Source organism: Rutidosis leptorrhynchoides, chromosome 3 (assembly GCF_046630445.1).
Source record: "Rutidosis leptorrhynchoides isolate AG116_Rl617_1_P2 chromosome 3, CSIRO_AGI_Rlap_v1, whole genome shotgun sequence".
Classification (NCBI taxonomy): domain Eukaryota; kingdom Viridiplantae; phylum Streptophyta; class Magnoliopsida; order Asterales; family Asteraceae; genus Rutidosis; species Rutidosis leptorrhynchoides.
The window spans coordinates 630,335,376-630,354,598 of NC_092335.1; the positions used below are offsets into that span (position 1 = coordinate 630,335,376).

Consider the following 19,223-nt stretch of genomic DNA (forward strand, 5'->3'; position numbering starts at 1 on the left):
ATTTATTTATAAAGGTGATGTGACTTTTATTTTTAGAGTTTACTGGAGTATGCTTTGGTACCTCATTTTTATGTTGCAAGTAAATAATTTTATCTTAATTCTAATAACATTTTTGACAATGAGTTATATGCTAATTATTTATAACAATTAATTTTGATACATCTAAAAAATATATTATACAATTTACAAAGTAATTGAGACAAATCTGACAATTAATTTTTTACAATCCAAAAATGAATATTTATTTCGTAATTTTCGCGCAGCTTAGCACGCTAACCTCTTCTCTTGTTTGAAATCAGTTGTATACTTGTATCTATCAATTTATTTATAGTTCTATTCCTTTATCAATTATCAATTTATATTAATTTCATATTTCATATAGTACTAGTTAAAGACCCGCGATTTCACAGGTTTTATGAAATGATAAAATTTGATAGAGTATTTGTTAAAAGAATATGTTATATTAGGATGATTTAAAAAAATCTATCTTTAACATGTTTATAACTAATTCATATGACAAATAAGACTAATAATTTTTTTTATCATTACAATAGTAATTTACGAATTTCATGATAGGGCATTACAAAATACACTTTGTGTAACTTGTGATAAGTTCACATGTTTCCCCGCTCTCTTATACGAATATATACATGTCCAAAGGGTAATTTGCTTGATTGCTTTTTTTGATTTAATTTTCAAATTACATATTTAATTAGTAAAACCAATGTACAATTACAGAACACTTATGAATATATGATAATATTAGGTAATCCTAACCTAAACCCTAAACTCCATAATCTAAACCGTAAAATCTAAACCTTACACCCTAAAATCTAAACCCTACACCTTAAACCCTAAACTCTTTAAAATCATTTGATTTAAAAACTAAATCTAAACCCTAACCCTAAACCCTAACTAAACCCAAAATCTCAAAACCTAAACTCTAAACCATAAACTCTAAACCCTAAACCCTAAATCTAAACCCTAAACTTTAACCTAAACCCTAAACCCTAAATTTAAACACAAAATCCTAAACCTAAACTCTAAACCCTACAGCCTAGATATAAACCGTAAACCCTAACCTAACCCCTAAAAACTCTAAACCCTAACCCTAAACCCTAAAATATAAACCCTAAATCCTAGAATCTAAACCCTAAACCTAAACCCTAAACCCTAAATCTAAATCCAAAACCGTACACCCTAGAATCTAAACCCTAAACCCTAAATCTAAACTCTAAACCCTAAAATCTAAACCCTAAATCTAAACTCTAAACCCTAAAAGCTAAATCTAAACCCTAAACCTAAACTTTAAACCCTACACCCCAAATCTAAACCCTACACCCTAAAAACTCTAAACCCCAACCCAAAACCCTAAGCCCTAGAATCTAAACCTTAAACCTAAACTCTTAACCCTAAATCTAAATCCAAAACCCTACATATTGTAATAAATTACTTTCAATAATAACACAAATAAATAATATAACATTTCAAATGTTTAAAAATATAAATAAAAAAGCACCCATATTGACACATATAATAAGAATCTTATCGTAATAGATTAATCACTTGACTAATTATAAGTATCTAAAAACTTGACCACATAAATCATAGGTGTAAATTTTGACCCATTCACTTGATATTAAATTTATGATATTTTGTTATATTTGACAAAATCAACTGTGTAAAAGTAAAAAAATTGAACAATAAAGGGAAACTAAAACAACTTAAGAGTGAATCAATTGTTGTATTCTAAGGCGGATAATCGTAAAATCATAGCTAGTGTGCAACATCACAACATAAAATGATTAACATTTAAAAGAGTTTCAAGTGTATTTGACCCAAGCCCTTTGACCTTTACAATAACGTAACCAATTTGTCAATTTGACTATTAACCAATTAGTCAATTTGAATAGGGTTAAAGCCACTATATACTTTCTCAAATGTTCCGATGTCGTCCATATACCTATTTGCGTCCCACTGTCGTCTACAAACTTTCAAAAAATGTACCAATGACATGAAACTTTTAGAATGTGATTTCGTTAGTTTCTTCTCAGGCGATTTGTGTAACTCTGCAGCTTACAAAAACATGAAGTTGCATCGCCACATGAAAGCTCGTGCATTTGTTAATCAGTAATTGGGGCTGGTTGTTCGATCAATGAGTGATGTGTGACTTTAACGAAACACTCTCCGTCTTTGAAAATTCAGCAATTGGAAAACTGCTTGAAGAATTCATTTGGTACATAATTTGCAGAATTGACTATTTTGCCCATTGCTAAAGCTTATGCAGTTGTTCGTGCTTGCATTCAAGAACACTTTGTAACTGTTAAAAAAAGATCAAATTATCAAACGAATCATATGAATGCATAAGTTAATTAAATAGTATTTAATGAATTTTAGAAGACATTTTCTTTTGATGATTGCAAAGATAATGAACCACCAAATGGTTTTTGCAAACTTTCCATTGCTGAATTGTAGGAAGAGACAAAAGAGATATCATCTATATCATCTCATCATCTCATTGAATTAAAATAACATCTCATTGACTTTCTTAATCTTCCTCAACCCCGTCAAAAGTTTCATTGGCTCTTCCATACATAGAAATTACATAGTAGTAAAAGTGTGAGGATTCATTATTATTTAGATACATGAACTGGGCAAAATATGGATCAATTTTATTACATACTTTCTTTCTAAAATACAAGTAACTCAAATATATGGATAAATGTTCCAGAAATGTGGCTACCGGTGTATAGTTAGGTTTACGGTGAACATCACAAAGTAGTAACCTAATTTCACAGTTGAACTACTCAACTACTTAGGTAATTAACAGTCAAACTTTATTTTAAGTAGTTTAATTGCTCAATGTTTAATTATGTATTGCTTGATCATTCAGAATATAGAACATGACACATTTTAGAGCTGACACCAACCCTAATAATGAACATATACTCATCATACAATATATTTCAGTAACCAACACAAATTAGATGGTAAGATATTATCATAACAATTCACAAATTAGATGCTAAGATATTTCTAGGCAGAATTTAAAACCCATGAAAATTTGATTCAACCATTTTCATAGCGTCTTAATTTTTATTCTCTATTTCTAATTTTCAATTTTTATTTTTTAATTTTTAGTTTTTAATTTTTGTTTACTTCTTTAAAAATTTTCCTACTTATTGGCCAGAGGTCCACTCGGAAGCAATCTTTTTATCCGGCGAATAGAGAGAGGGATGACTTTCTCTACTTGTGAGAGTGTTTTTACTCTGGGTGGAGAAATGACTTGTCTTTATTCTCGGATAGGGTAAGGATTGTCTACATCCCACTTCCCCCATACACCGCTCAGGTGGTATAGGGTTTTGTTGTTGTTGTTGTTGTAATTCACATTTCTAAATAATGACGGAAATTAACAGCATATAAATAAATAAAACATACTACGTACCATGCACTGGGATACAGCCAGGGTCGTTTCAATTGATCATTAGGTTCCTGTTCACTAAAAAAAATTCATTATTGGCAACATTATGGTTCAAGAAATCAACCTCTGCTTCAATACTACAAATTCTCTGATTTAACATTATTGAATAAACAAACCTTTTGGTTTTACATCGACAACCTGCAAGCAAAGCAATTCGGAACGAAAAATACCCATTTAAAGCAACATAATGCAAAAAAGGAATACATCTAAAAAAAATTCATAAACAAACAATAAATACAATGTTAATATTCATCGAGGTTCGGGGGCAATAAATGGAAGATGAAGGGCCTGCAATGGTACATATTTATCATTCATAAGTGCGTACTACAGTAGCCACTAGATGTATTAAAAACTCTGAATGTTAGTCCACATTTGAATGTTTCCTGATATTTCCCAATCACGAGTTTAGTCTTTAAACTTTTCATCTTATGCGAACAACTATTAGGGTTTGCCAATCTTGCTTAGTTTGGTTCGGGTCAGTCCATGATTGAAAGATTGACAAGGTCTGACGATTCGGTTGACCCAGTTTTCAGCAGATATGTAGCATAATTGACAGCAAATTAAGTCTTAAACACACAGCATACTTGCACCATAAATAAAACAGCGTACAAAAGACTAAAAGAGTAAACTTGCAAGTAAAGAAAGATCAAGTATGAGACAACATTCAGCACTAATACTGCACTAGAAACAGTTATTGTGCAATCAAAAACAGCAGTAAATTTCCAGTAAAATAAACAGCAAAACACTGCAAATCAACACGTAGAATCCATCGAGTATTCAACTAAAGAAGTTTCAAACTTCAATACAAAGGTAGAAGTGAAGAACATGTTTAGGACTAGGTTGTTAGGGTTTACAAAGTCAAAAAAGGGTCTATTTTCTGAAGTTAAGCGGTAAGACCAACAAATAAATAAAAAAAAGTCTGATATTGAACAAGGTCAGGGTCAAAATGGGTGGGTCACTATTCGGGTTAGCCAGCTTCATAATCTGTTGATAATATTATCCTTGGTCATTAACACTTATTTTAACCTCAACACAATCGATTGTAACTTAAATCCCATAGTAACATGTATAAATTTACCTATTGAACACACTATACTTTGTAAACTTAAAGATATCAATATTCATAACACAGAAAAAAACACAAACTCAATCTTCCATAATTAACATATTAAATAACCGCTCATATCAATATTTCCTAAATCTCTACCAAAATCTGAATCTGTGTTTAAAAGAACAATAAAGAAAACTAAATGCAGGTATAAGTCAACGTTTTTAACAGAGAGAAACAATAAAAAAAATATGAAGACACATACCTAAACACAGTCCTAATCTTCTTCAGAATCCTCATTTAGCCATTGGATAAATTTTTCAGCTTGCTTAACAAAAAACCTTATCTGATTCATCTGCATTTTTTTTTTTCACTTGACCAATTAAGAACAGCTTCTTCTTGTATAATATCTTTATCATACAAAAGATGCAAAATTTGTACAAACAACTGGGCGTACTCTTTTCCCGATTCCAAACATTTCTCTTCAAACTTCATTATCACTTCAATTTCATCATCTATACCTTGAAGATACGTTGAAGAAAGATTAGGTTATCATCATCTATACCCCTTAACGGTTAAGAAAGATTAGGTTATCCCGAACGTGAAAAGAACGAACGTGACATAATGAAAGGGCTTAGGTAATCCGTGTTTTTTTAGTTATTAGAAAAGGGTATTTTAGGTATTAGCATTTTAACAATTAATTTATTACGTAATATTTTTAGGGGGTGATTAATTTGATCAAGAATGTAGATAGACAAGCGGGACGCTTAAAAATTTAAAAGTATAGAGGTTGATTCTACCTGAAGGAACATCCGGATGTTGTGACGAATGAAGCATACTTATAATAGCTACTGCAATATCAAGAATGCACGTAAGTTTTGTTCAACAAATAAAGTCAAAAGTAAATGTTAACGCACCTGAAGAAGAAGCGAACGGTTGTGCAGGCTGAGGTGCAACTTTTACCATACCAGAATCATCTCAGGCCATTTATGTGATATCTGACAACTCTGATGAACAGTAATATACATAAATAAACAATATCAAAATGTCAATATTGAGATTCTCATAAGAATGCATGTTCAGAAATATCTTGAAAAATTTCTACAATGACTTTGTAAAAAACACGGTTGCTAAAACTACAATTATACACGCAAGCTGTGAGACAAGGTAGCAATCAATTAACATACCATAAACTTCTAATAAGCCATATCAGTGAGTTTATCAAGACAATGTTGTTCAAATTCCCTGCAACACACAAGTTATCATATTAGAATCATCATGTGTATAACGGCAACACACGCACACACACACACACACACACACACACAAAAGATGATTGGAAATTCCTTACTTATCTTGGAGCTGTCACGCTACATTAGTGGACTCCAAAAAACATCAAACCCTGTAGCAACAGAGCAGATAATTACTTCTCTTGCTTCATTAGTTACAACTTTTATACAGAAAAACTAAATTCTAACTATAAAACCAAATAATAGAAAAATAACCTGCATATTGCATTATAATTAAGATGATTTTACACTGTATAACCCATTCCATTAATCATAACATCAAGTGACTTCTCAACCGACTAATCCATCTAGTCCACCTGCAAACACAACACAACACAACACAACAAAGATCTAACATAAAATAATCAGATATGACTCAATACAAAAAAATTTAACCGATAAAAATAAAATGATCACTTGAAGTAATGAAGTTTTCAATACAACCCGAATTTAGTCAATAAATTTGACATCTCGTCTTCTTCATACGTTTGACAAATTCAATTCTTAATCTAATCAATATTTGAACAAAAAAGAACAATAACGAAACATCAAATTAACTAATAAGTATTATATTCAATCATCATGACAAGTGTGTTAATTCACCAACAATAAGAATACAAAAATCACCTCGACGGCGATAACAGTAGAGGAGGCGACGTTGGCTACAACAACAACGGTGATCATTTAATCGATTGATACCCTTGCATCCAAATCTTAGAACGAAGTAGATTAATTGATTACTGATTGTTGGTGAGATACAACGAAATCGATTAAATGTTATACTATTCCGCCCTAATTTTTTTAACAGCTACCGTGGTTTTAGAAGGGTAATTTAGGGATGAATTATATCTAAAATTGATTTATTAGCTAATTTTTTTGGTGGATGATTAAGAAGTGAAGTGAATAGTGATATAGTATAAGTATATTTTTCTTGTATGTTTTCATGAGTTGGAAAAATCAATATTGAGGTAGTGGGCCGGACTTATAGAGGCCATGTTTTATAGTCCTAATGTTTTAGGCTCGTACTGGACTGGTTGAATTAGTTTATAATTTATTGATACAATTTTTTATAACTAGCAACATCAATTTAAGATACAAACTTAATACATTGATTCAAGTAGCCATTTTACCTATTTTGGAATCTCATTTAATTTCTACATACTGAGTTACTGACTGACCTTTATTAACCAGTGAAAGAGCTTTAGCATTCAATTTAATTTTAACACCATTTAAACAACCAACAACTTATCACTGAATAAGATATAAAGATAAAACATTTGATCATGAGTTTCTAAACATTGTTTGTCTTGGATAATAATAAAAATTGAAAAGTTTATCCTTAGTTAACTACAGGGTGAACTAAGTTTAGAGAGCGAGAACATGAGGGTAATTTGAATTTCTTTAATAGATTTTTGACATATTTTCTTTGTTTACTAAAATTTCAGTTTTGATTTTTATTGTGTAATCGTAAGAAAACTTCAGTTTTAATTTTTAAGTGTGTTGGTAAGCCTTATTGTTGCAGTGATATTTGTTGCAAGTTAAATGTCAATGAATGTGGGGCCGAATTATTAGCCCAATAATGGAGATGTGTTCTGGTCTTAGTTCAAATGTAAAACTTGTGCTATGAGGTATAAATAGGACAAGCCCACCTCATAAGTAACCTAACGCTTCGCAACCCTAATACGAATACATCCCACCATGGCCGTCTTAATCATACGGAATAAGAGCAAGAATCACCACCGAGATCAAGTAAGTTGTGGAACAATAATTGAACCGCGTAATCGTAGAGTTCATATTCAATATCAGTTACGGAGTATATGTTTGGTTACTGCTTATGTTATTATTATATTGTTTATTCATATAAGTGTACTTCATCATACATACAAATACCTAGGTTGAAGGGGTCATCTCGATACCGCTAGGCCAATAGCCCTTTGGTTACAAATACCTATTATCACCAGTTAAGCCATATTGGATGGGAGATGATACTCACACACTCAATATTGATCCATACACACCTAATTGACTCTTATATCCTTACTTACAATAATAGAGGTGCAAGTCCCTAGATAAATTTAAGGATATAATAGTCAATTTTATGGTAAAAAGTGTGTATGGATCAAAAACTGTTGTGTGAGTATCACCTCCCATATTAGATACATCAAGTGGTATCAAAGTCGTACTAGATATTCATCTAGGCGATCCAAGGCTTGATTCATGTTCGTCACTGTAGTAATTAAACCTCAGTTTTGACCAAAAACAAAAAAGTCAAACTTTTCAAGTTGAATAGTAATCTCTTTATGTTTAGATCCAACTAGATTTTTTGATTATCGCGTTTTACAAATCACAAATAATCAAATATCAGTGTTTGACAAACAAATGGTGAAATCTGATTTTTTGCGTTTTTTCCTCTTGAAAACGCTGATATCCAACAGTAGGTAAGGTGGTACTGCAGTGAAAACGTGATTTTTCATAAGAGTTCCAGCCAATTTGATTTACCAATATACCCTCTTTTTTATGGGGAGTAATAACTCTATTATACATAAGTCCAAAATTATATCTTACTTTTTGAAGACTACTCTTTTATGCTTCTGTATTACTCCGTACTGGTAACTGGTAAGTGGTAACCTCACACTCCTCACCTTTCTTTGGGCTCTATAAATTTCTTTGACATTTTTATCTTCATTGATCGATTGTGACGATTTAAAGATTCTTAAACATGACCCAAAATGCATATAACTATTATCTTTATCTACCCGACACTTTTACTGGTACCGAGAAGTAGTTTATTTGTATTTCACTCTATACCTAATTGGTACTCATATAATTAAGTAGTGTTAACAGCTATAAAAAATAAGTTATTTTTACATATATTTTACTAACATTGTATATAATACACCGATGTGTGTATATTAAAAATTCAACTTAGAACACTGAATAATAATTTGTTAAAACTCATAAAAAATGTATTACGGAGTATTTGATATAGATATTAAAATTATACATTAAATTAAATTATTACTTCAAAAGAATGTCCCTTTTGGTAATTTTACAAGTTAAGTTATCAAATAATTTGATTTTCACAAACACTCAAAGAATTAATTATCTGATTATTACGATATCAAACAACATAATTAAATCCAAACACTATTTTTTAAAATCACGTTTTGCTACAGCAGATTATTTGATTATAATTATTCAAAACGCATAATCAATTCTCAAATCGCATATACAAACACCCCTTTATAATGAATGAGAGGTTTTATGGTTAAATTATAAAATGTGAAAAGTTTGTGGTAAGTTTATAAAAGCTATAAAGTTAACTATTATAAAGGGTGTGGTTGAATTTGAAAAAGAAAAAGAAAATTGTTGTAAGTTTGTGAACCTTATGAAGTTCACTATTCATTTCTCCTATATCTTTTAGGTATATATAGTAATAATAGTAATAGTAATGATAATAATTATAATAATAATGAATGGTTATTAGATATGAAAAATTATGTGGTCGATTTATAATGAATGAGAAGTTTAATAGTTAACTTATAAAATGAGAAAAGTGTGGTAAGTTTATAAAAACTATAAACTTAAATATTAGAAAGAGTGTGTGTGAATTATAAAAAAATAAAAAGTTTGGGGTAAGTTTATGAAAATTGTAAAAGTTACTATTCATTTTCAAGATGTCTTTTAGATATGTAGATATAATTAATAGTGTGTTTTTCATGAAACTATCATTAAAACTATTTTGATTATCAATTTTAACCAAAAGTATTGTTTCAGCCCATGTTTTCAGGTACAAAGCAGAAAGAATCAATTAAACATACCTGAAAACCGTTTATCCTCTGCGTTATCGAATAGTTGAATCCATGGATAAACAATGGATCGATTATACATGCGGTTATATGAATTAGAGGAATTGAAACGAATGGGTACTAATTGAATCATGATTAAATTAGTAACGAAGGAGACAGGACGTGCGGTAAATTAAGGTTTCTCAAAACCGGTGGGAAACGGTTTCCGGCGACAAAAGCATACCGGCGGTTGAAGGAGATGAAAAAAAGGGAGAGGAATCGGTGAAACATAATGTGGAACGGAGGGTAGTCCTTAATTTTTGATGTTTTAATTTAAAAAAAATAAGAGAAAATCAGAGAAGGTAGACACGTGGCGTATGGAAAAGTTATGGGATTGTGGGTCTGACACATTGGATGTAAGCATCATGCTTTATGTGAGGAAGGGATAAATATAAATATTTCTCTCACTCAAGAATCATACTTATAAAAAGGAACTGTGCATTAGAACTTAAATGTTAAAAAGATTACAAACGTAGCGATGTGTTTGATATAATTATTTTTATGTGGGTTTTTAATTTATGTTTAATTTAATTTAGATTTACTTTTGCATTTAGATTTAGATTTACTTTGTGTTTGATTTAGAGGAATTTAATTTGATTTGGGTTTCTTTTAGATCAAAGTGAAGATGAAGATGAAGGTAGTGAAGATGAAGATGAAGTTTGAAATGGTTTGATTTAAGTTTTTGTTAAATCAAAGCAGGTGTTAAATCAAAGAGGTGTTTGTATTAGGTGTTTGATTTAAATCGAAGCAGGGTTTTTGGTTTCATTTATGTGATATAAAACTGAAGTTACAAAGGAATTGACGATATTACCCGTCACGTGATCAGCACATGATATGTTTTAACGGAGCAAATACACTTCTGTGAGACTCTGTGATTAAAATTGTAATTTTTTGAAACCACAGTGACTAAACTTGCAAAAAAAACTATAGTGACTAAAGTTGCAATATTTGACAAACCACAGTGACCAAACGTGTAATTAAGTCTTCATGGAAAAACCATAATCGAAATCTTTTCATAGATTCAATCGAAATCATTGTTGATCACAACAATTCGGTCACAACGACCGAAACGCACGATTGAAATCTTTGATTTCAACTGAATTGTTGATCTCCAACATTTCGATCGCATCATCTTCTCAAACCTCTACTATTCGATCAAACATTTCGATCGACCAACATTTTGGTCCAACTTCTTGGTCCATAACATTTCAGTTGGTTAAACATTTCGATAGATTGCATATTGTATAATTGTCTTTTATGCTTCATTTTCTTTTACTTTTGCACCATTTGACATTGTTCATAGTGACTTATGGACCTCGCCAATTGCAAGTACTGAAGGCCATAAATTTTATATACTCTTTCTTGTTGACTATACAAATTATTTGTAGACATACCCTCTTGGCCAAAAATCCAATGAATACTCTATATATACCACCTTTCATGCGTAAAACGACACATTTTAGAACATCGATCAAGACTTTCTAATGTGATAACGGAACCGAGTATAATAATAACTCTTTTTACACCTTTTGTCGTCAAAATTGCATGGTTTTCCGCTTTTCTTTCTCTTACACTTCCTACCAAAATGGGAAAGCGGAGCTCAAGATTCGAGCAATAAATAAGATAATACGTACTCTTCTTGCTCATTCTCATATTCCACCCAAATTCTGGCACCACGCTCTCATTATGGCTACATATATCTTAAATATTCTACCAGATAAAAATTTTCATAACCATTCACTTACACAACTTCTCTATAACCTCACACCAGCTTATCAACACTTACGAGTGTTCGGGTGCTTGTGCTATCCACTTATCCCCTCAACTCAATGAAACAAACTTCAACCTCGAACTTTTCCTTGCGTTTTTCTTGATTATCCTTCAAACCACCCTGACTACCTCTGTTACAATATTTCCTTTAACAAAATAATTAATTAGATATCGTCATGTAATATTTAACGAGACAAGTTTTCCTTTCTCATATATTCACACACCAAATCTTGATAACTATATATTTCTCCATCCATGATTTAATCCCACTTTTTGTCTTAATAAACATCATATACCCCCTCATCTACTCATTACCATTTTGTATGATTCTTCAAGAACTAGAGATGCACGGGCTTCATAAAATGAAGAGAGAGATTAATGTGAGATAGTTGGGAACATACATGATCTTATTTATCTTTCAATTAGTAACGAGTTGTAGCACAATGTGATCTTCTTCGAGAGGAAGGCCAACATTTGCGTGTTAATCGGACAAGACTTTTAGCTCTTGTCAATAGGCGGAAACATTTGGAAAATTGTCTTGGAGAATGTTGGCAAACTTATGTTGTAGATGAACTGCATGAAATTTTATGTTGTCTTGAAAAATGAATTTAATGCGTTCCGACGCATCAAGTGCGGTTTTATCCGGTGCAAGAATGGTGTGTAAGAGGTCAGTGGAGATTGTCCCATAGATCCACTGTAGCATAATTGTGTCAGTCGATCCCCATGTTTCTGTTGCGACAGGTTGATCAGAAGTAGTTGTTGAAGGTCATAGTTGTAGGATTTGGTATGATGTGGTCGAGGACTTGATAGGCTCGACAATGGATTTTAAATAACGCTACCCATGATACATACTTGTTGGTTTCCATGTCAAGAGTGATAGGTATGAGAATTTTTATGTTAGTTATGATGATTGCGGGATGGAACTTGCTGGATTCGGCCATTAGAGATGAAGAAGAAAAGTTGTGGTGTAGAAAAAAAATAAGAAATGGAAAGAAAGATTACAGATCTTATTTTGTTAGGGAGACACATGATCACCACTAGAAAATTGACCTTTTGGGATGACACTCTTTCATACGACATTTGTCGTCCGAAAAAAGCCACTACGAGGCAAAAAAATCTGCTTTTCTGTCCCACTTTTTCTGAATTGTTGACCAACTTTTCCCGGATGATACCATGTCGTCCGGAAAGAAATAATCAATTTATTTTTTTATTTTCCAGAATAAAAATGGCTCCAAAAAGTGGAAAATTTTCACGCCTTTTCCTTCCTGGACGATACCTTGTCGTCCAGAAAAGAATAATCAATTTATTATTTATTTTCCAGAAAAAAATTGGCTCCAAAAGTGAAAAAATTTCGCGTTTTTTTCTTTTCAGACGACATGTCTTCCTGAATAGTCTTCTGGGACGACATGTCGATCTGAGTATCTTCCCTATTTATAAACCATTATTAAACTCCTCAACTCAAATCTTATTAAATTTCTCAACTTAAAAATGTTAACAATTCAACCGATTATTGTCTCATTTGACGTGTATTACGATAGTAAATTCCGTAATGAAAATAAAGCTTACGATTATACGCGTGCTTCGAAAGCTTCGTTAAAAGAAATTGACGTTTGCGACCTTGGTTTAAAGGACTTGTTATAATTCTTGAAAGAAATGTACAATTTGAACACATTGATGTACTGTATTTTGAAGATGATTGTGTTCCAGAATTGTCCGTTACGTACCTTCGTACCGACGAACAATGGTGCGGTATAAAAGAAACCGTCAATTGGCGTACAAATCGAATTTCTCTTTATTTAGTTTTGGAAGATGAAGAAACTTTTATTGTGTTTTAGTTTAATTATGTCATTTTTTTATATTTTATTGTGTTTTAGTTTAATTATGTTGTTGTTTTAATATTTCATTGTAATCTCTTTTAAGAAATGAAAAATCGCAGTTATTTTCGATTTTTAACAGAGTTACTTAAATTAAAACTTTTCAACTACGAGCAACATCATACAAAGTTACTGAATTAAATCACATTACAACGACGAACATTAAATGAAAATGCGGTTAATGTTACTGAAATTAAATCACACTGATAACGACAAGCATCCGAACTAGCTGGAAAACTTATTAATGAAACACTAGTAACGACGAGGTGGATATCATACAAAGTTACTGAATTAAACACACATTTCAACGACGAACATAAAATGAAGATCATACAAACTTACTGAAATTAAATAACACTAATAACAACAAGCATATGAAGTAGTTGAAAAACTTATTAATAAAAGACTACTAATGACGACGAGGATGACTACTAATGCTAATCTTGTCTATTTATTTCCATCCCAATTTGTACAATGAATAACATGGCTATTTAAGGAATGCTATCAACTACATCTCCAATATATTTTGGGAGAGAGATTACAAGGATATGCACTATCCTAATATAACACAAAGGTATTATGTACATTTACCCAAGTCAATAATGTCTATCCATAGTTTCTATTAAAATTCTAAAATGATGATATCATTATTAGGCTAATTTCTTTGTTAAGAAAAAATTAAAAATAAAAAGAAAAAAAATCTAAGCTTGGTGGGTGATGTCATTAATTTAAATAATTTTAAATTAAAATTAAATTTTATTAAATAATTATTATTATTAAATCTTATTAATTAATTATTATCATTAAATCTTATTAATAATTATTTTAATTATTAATTAAATAATTTTGAATTATTTTAATTAATTATTTTGAATTGAGTACGAGAAGGTATAAAAGCTAGGCAGAAGGAAACAAATTCTAGATTTATATTTTAATTTACACTTTAAATGACAATCAATATTATCCCTTATGATTGGATGTGGATTGTTTAATATCATTTTAGGTGTTTGATGAAATGTTCAGCTGACAAGTTTCTTAGTCGGACTCTGTAGTTCCACGGGTCATTAAACTAAATAACTTTAGCATTTACGTTCACTTAATACCTAAAACATATCATTAAACTGTTTCGTTTAAACAAACCCGTGATTCCTAAGGTCATTTCACTAGTTAATCATCATTACATGATTTCAGAGTTTCAATTCTAAAGTACTCGATCGACATTAAATAAAACGTGCATCATACTCTTTGCTTTCGTCTCTTAACTTAGTTTGGAAATTTAAGATATCTTGAAATATGGAGTATCAAATTTTATTTGTCGTGGTCACTTTGCATGGATCGTATACTGGTAACCTATGAAGCAAGAAATCGTTAGAGAAACATCAATTGTTAAAGTTTGTAAAGAATCACAATGCACGTACCAAATTTTTATAAGAAAATACAAGAGGAAAAAATAAATGAAATTAGAGGATACAAATAATAGGAAAAACTAGTGAAATGACCGTGAAATCACGGGTTTGTTTAAACGGAACAGTTTAATGATATGTTTTAGGTATTAAGTGAATGTAAATGCTAACGTCATTTAGTTTAATGACCCGTGGAATCACAGATTCTGACTTAGAAACTTGGTCAGAATACATTTATTCTCCCACCACTTTGTTCCAATTTTCATCACAATTATTATTTTTTGTCATAAAAGCTACATTACAATATTTTATTGAGACATGTATTTCGCATACATATGTAATGTAATTAATCCCATAAAGATGACCCAGTTTTGAATAATAATAATAAAGTTTGCTCTAAAATTGAATATTTATATTTATAATAATAATTATTAGTAATAACAAATATCTCTTTAATTTTATTTTTTTTAAAACTAAAATACAATTATTATATAAAGGTTGTACAGAATGCTTCAAAGTTTATACATGTGTTCATGGGGTGTTTTATCATAAATCATAAAGTTGTATACTAGTATAATGTTTCAAATATTGTACATATGATCATGAGTGTGTTTTACCATAAAGTTGTACATATTGTTTGAAATATTTTACATATGGTCATGAGGGTATTTTATCATAAAGTTGTATATAATGCTTCATATATTATACAATTAACATGTTAATAATTTTATTTAAAATAGTTAATTATTTTCATGACATCATCAAGTTAGTTACTATAAATACAATTTTTTTAATTATAAAATATTTAGGATTAATGACATCATTTAAGTGACCTAGATTTTTTTTTTTTTGATTTTTTCTTAACAAATGAATTAACCTAATAATAACATCATAATTTTAGCATTTTAATAGAAACTATTGATATTTTTCTAATATTTTTCACCCTCGAATTTGAAGGAAATGAAAAGAAAAAAAAAAGAAAAGCAAATTACAAGTTTTGTTTTTCTGAGTAGCAGATAAACAAAATAAAATGTCATTGTGTAACAAGTTCATTATTGCTTCATTTAGATTTTTCTCAAAATTGAAATAAAGTTGAAGAGAATAAATAGTCCAATTATCTTTATATATGCTCATTTTATTTTGACAAAATTGCGCGAATGGTCCATCAACTTTGTAACAAAAAGCACGGTAAACCTTTATCTTTTTTTTTTCGACGTAGATGACCCTCATCTATCGAACAATTGCACCGATGACCTTCAGGCTAACTTTTGTTAGTTTAACTCCGTTAAATTGACACATGTGATAGTCACGTGAGGGCAAAATCATCCAGCCTAATTTCCTTCAGTTTTTATAAATAATAACCATACAGTGTTCAATTGACCAATTGGGCGCCTTTCAAAATAATAATTAATAATAATAATAATAATAATAATAATAATAATAATAATAATAATAATATAATAATAATAATAATAATAATAATAATAATAATAATAATAATAATAATTTATCAATCTGGTGAAAACGGTGCTCAATTTACCAATTTGAGTCAAAATAGTCCTAATTTGACCTTTTGGGTCAAAACAGTGCTATTTGACCTTTTAACATCGTTTACAACGAGGTGGCAATTTCAAGTATCTAAAAACATCAATTTAGCACCACTTAGCACCTTATACTAATTCTAGTTTATAAAAAAATCTCATATGACACTATTTTATGCTTGGTAGACAACAATTTCAGTTCAAATGTTCAAATACTTAAAAATGGCTCGAATCAGTTACAATTTAACCATAACAAGTCAACTAAAAAAATAAAAAAATACTGGCTTAACGAAAATGGGTTGAAAGTTGAAACTTTCCCACATCATCTTTTATTCGGAAAACCTCTTAAACCATCCATTTGAAAAACATTTAATCTGCTTATAAACATATTTTTTGAGATTAAATTTGGAACACTGCGATCTAAACTTTTGAAATAAATAAACAAACTAGGTTAACAGATTTCCAGGTCAATCAACTCAATCCCTGTTCCCACTCATACAAAATTTGAATTTTTTTACCCAACCGGTTAAAGTTCCTACCAAGTACCAACCCAGCAATCTGAAACCTCCATCCAGAATACTTACATAAATTGGACAGCCAAGTATGTGAAGCAAATTACTCAAGAAAATAAAAGAACGTTGAAATATTAGTTACATCATATAAATTAGTAAATTACCGAGTGCCAAAGGAAAATACACCAACATCGGATTACACTTACTCAATACAACTGAAAAATATGACATTAAGAGAATACAATGCCTCAATTGGACATCTATAAAACCACACCTGAAAGGACCCGTTCATATACATTATAAATGATTCACAATAGTTGATTACATCGCGAGGTACTTGACCTCTATATGATACATTTTACAAATATTGCATTCGTTTTTAAAAGACAAACTTTCATCACATCGAAAGTTGACAGCATGCATATCATTTCATAATATATCCAACTATAACTGACTTAATAATATTCTTGATGAACTCAACGACTCGAATGCAACGTCTTTTGAAATATGTCATGAATGACTCCAAGTAATATCCTTAAAATGAGCTAATGTACAGCGGAAGATTTCTTTCATACCTGAGAATAAACATGCTTTAAAGTGTCAACCAAAAGGTTGGTGAGTTCATTAGTTTATCAAAAACAATCATTTCCAATAATATAATAGACCACAAGATACTCATATTTTGAAAACAATCTGTGCAGGTATGCTCTCTGCTGGAAAATCATTCATATGATATATAAACACCTGGTAATCAAACTTAACAAGATGCATATAGAATATCCCCCGCATACCGGTATTCCGCACAGTCATGCAAAAACATACAAACAGGCCACTCTTTTAAATATGATGGTTGTGTACACCTCACAAACAGATCATATCTTTTAAAGCTGGCGGTTGTATACCTATTTCGAAGTACTAAAGCAGTTCAAATTCTCTGACTGGGGCTTGAGAGTGCCCACAGATCTATCTTTAGAATTCGCGTCAATTAGGAGCTCGGTTTCCTAATTCTTAGATTACCAGACTATAAAGGAGTGATATCCGGTGTACTCGTAACTCAATCGTAGAATGTTTTTAAGTACTTGTGTCTATTTCGTAAAACAGTTATAAAACAGCGCATGTATTCTCAGTCCCAAAATATATATATTGCAAAAACATTTAAAAAGGGAGTAATGAAACTCATGGTACAATATTTTGTAGTAAAAATATTCATACGGCGATACTGAACAATGCAGGGTTGACCTCGAATTTCACGAACCTATATCAGTTATATATATATATATATATATATATATATATATATATATATATATATATATATATATATATATATATATATATATATATATATATATATATTAAAACGTATATTTAACATGTAATAATAATCTAACCAATTTATATATTAATTATATAACTCATTATTTATTATAATATATTTTTTATTTTCAAATGTTATATATCTATATAAGTTACTTTTATATTACAATAGTAAACTAGATAGTTTTATGATATATGTAATAATTATATTTTTATATAAATATCTTCTATTTGTTAAAATAATAGTTATAATAATACTAAAATAATGATAATAATACTAATAATGATAAAAATAATAATACTTTACAATAATAATCATAATAATAATGGTAATATTAATAATAACAATAATAATGAAAGTAATGATATTATGATCATCCTTTTCCTATTTGTATTATATCTACATCATAATCATAATTATAACCATATTCTTATATTATCATAACCACAATTTTAATGACATATTCATGAGCATATTATACTTTCATTTTATCAATACCCATATCTTAGTATCTCGATATCTAGATCATAATCAAAATCACAATCTTTTAGAGTATTATTATCATGTAAGTGTTTAGGTTTGTAAATTTATTATAACCATAAATTACTTCATTTTTTTCATAGTATAAATAGCATATTTTAACTCTTAAAGTTTATGTATATACCTCATCATCTCATGTCATCCTTTATCATCATCAAGTGATCAATATTCTTATTTCATCATCCTCATAAACTAACATATGATTATCTTCATACCATGATCATCATTATCAATAACTCTTCATCATCATCCTTTCCATCTTTTAAACATCATCGTAGTTTGTTTGGTTATTTAAATAGAAAACGTAATATGGCAGCAGTCCAACAGCAAAGCATAAACAGGCTCTCGGCCTAAAATAGAAATAGCCTTCGGCCCAACATAGCTTAATAACTATCCAGTCTAAATTGTTCATTCGGCCCAAAGAAGAAAAAAAAAGAAAAGGAAACACAGGCCCAACAAAGAGCCCGTTGTCCTCTTTAACTAGTTCGGTTCCTAGGTTACCAGCTCACTTCATTCCTCCCCACATCAGATCTAGAATGGCAGGAGATACGCAGAGAAGAAAAAAAATGGTATCCTCATCGCACCATCACTCATCAATC

At 30.2% G+C, this 19,223-nt stretch overlaps 1 long non-coding RNA gene across 3 annotated transcripts; it reads right to left on the reverse strand.

Annotated features, from left to right (window-relative positions):
- Positions 1-1,731: 1,731 nt before the first annotated feature.
- Positions 1,732-6,615, reverse strand: LOC139899023 (uncharacterized). Of its 3 annotated transcripts, none has more exons than XR_011777279.1 (9): positions 6,446-6,615; positions 6,035-6,135; positions 5,881-5,931; positions 5,717-5,774; positions 5,447-5,536; positions 5,330-5,380; positions 4,987-5,050; positions 3,446-4,884; positions 1,732-2,320 (listed from the first exon to the last, which is right to left on the reverse strand). It is a non-coding gene; the product is annotated as an uncharacterized lncRNA (long non-coding RNA). The 3 variants fall into 3 exon arrangements; XR_011777278.1 differs by having other exon boundaries at positions 3,446-3,619; positions 4,795-5,050; XR_011777277.1 differs by having other exon boundaries at positions 3,446-5,050.
- Positions 6,616-19,223: the final 12,608 nt, after the last annotated feature.